The sequence below is a fragment of the Lactuca sativa genome, chromosome 2 (assembly GCF_002870075.4).
Source record: "Lactuca sativa cultivar Salinas chromosome 2, Lsat_Salinas_v11, whole genome shotgun sequence".
Lineage (NCBI taxonomy): Eukaryota > Viridiplantae > Streptophyta > Magnoliopsida > Asterales > Asteraceae > Lactuca > Lactuca sativa.
In genome coordinates this window covers 179,203,929-179,205,137 of record NC_056624.2, presented here as the reverse complement: position 1 = coordinate 179,205,137, position 1,209 = coordinate 179,203,929, and positions in this window count along the sequence as shown.

Sequence of the window (1,209 nt, the reverse complement as noted above, 5' to 3'; positions counted from 1 at the left end):
TGGGGCGTAATCTCAGTACGCGCAGCATAGGGGGTCGTGTTCCCCGATTCTGTGAAGTTGTCGGGTGCGCTCAGCGTACAGATTTGGTGCGCGCCGCGTAACCCGAAGGGTTGACTTTTGCTGACTTTTACGTTTTAGCCAATGTTTAGACCTTTGAGCCATGGGAGGGGTAAAATGGTATTTTACCCTTCTGAGAGAACCTAGAGGAAGATTAGTCTAGCCTTTGAGAGTCTTATTAATTAGAGTAATTATTCTATGTGGTTAGGCGGAGGCTAGACCAGTATTTCCGAGTTCGAGATTTACCAAGTTACCCGATGTGGGTCTTCTCACTATACATTACCTAGAGTGGTAATTAGAGGTATGTGATAGAGTATCTTGTATGTTATTTATGTGATGTGATGCACTGCATTACTTCTATGTGATTTATTCAGTGTGTGTTCCAGATTTTACAGAGTTAGGATCGGAAGGTCCATAGAGTTAGAACCAGAGGGTTCACAAAGTTAGGACCATAGGGTCCACAGAGTTAGGACCAGAGGGTCCATAGAGTTATAGCCTTGAGTGGCTAATATGTGTTGTATATGGTATTTTGGGGAACTCGCTAAGCATTTATGCTTACTGTGTTATGTGTTATGTGTTTCAGGTACCAGTGAGGATCACGGGAAGGCACCGGCATGATCAGTACACACTTCTGGAGTCTCTATGTATTGTGATCTTGGGATTTGTTTTATTTGGATAATATGTGAAACATTGATTTGAGAATTTATTATGAATGAAATTAAGTTTTTAAAATGAAAAATTGTTTCGAAAATTTACGTCGTTACAAGTTGGTATCAGAGCCTTGGTTTGAGGGATTCGAATGCACCTTCGGGCGTATCTGAACTCAAACTGAGGATTTGAGAAATTTTTCACAATTAAAATAATTTTTCTAAAAAGAGTAAAAGGTTTTGAAACGAGCAAAGCAAAGCAGTGTGTAAGATCAGCCAGTGCCCGAACGGTGATTTCCTAAAATACCCTTACATTATGTGTTATGAGATATGATATGATATGTTATGCATGCTAGAGTAGGCTAGGTATTCATATTAGGACCAGAGTGGCCTGATTTGTGATGCCCTAGCCTAAGAGATTACCACTATTATGAGATGCTTGAGAGTGAGTAGGTAGCAGCGAGGAGCTTACGTGAGGTCTACTGGAGAGTAGCATATGCATAGC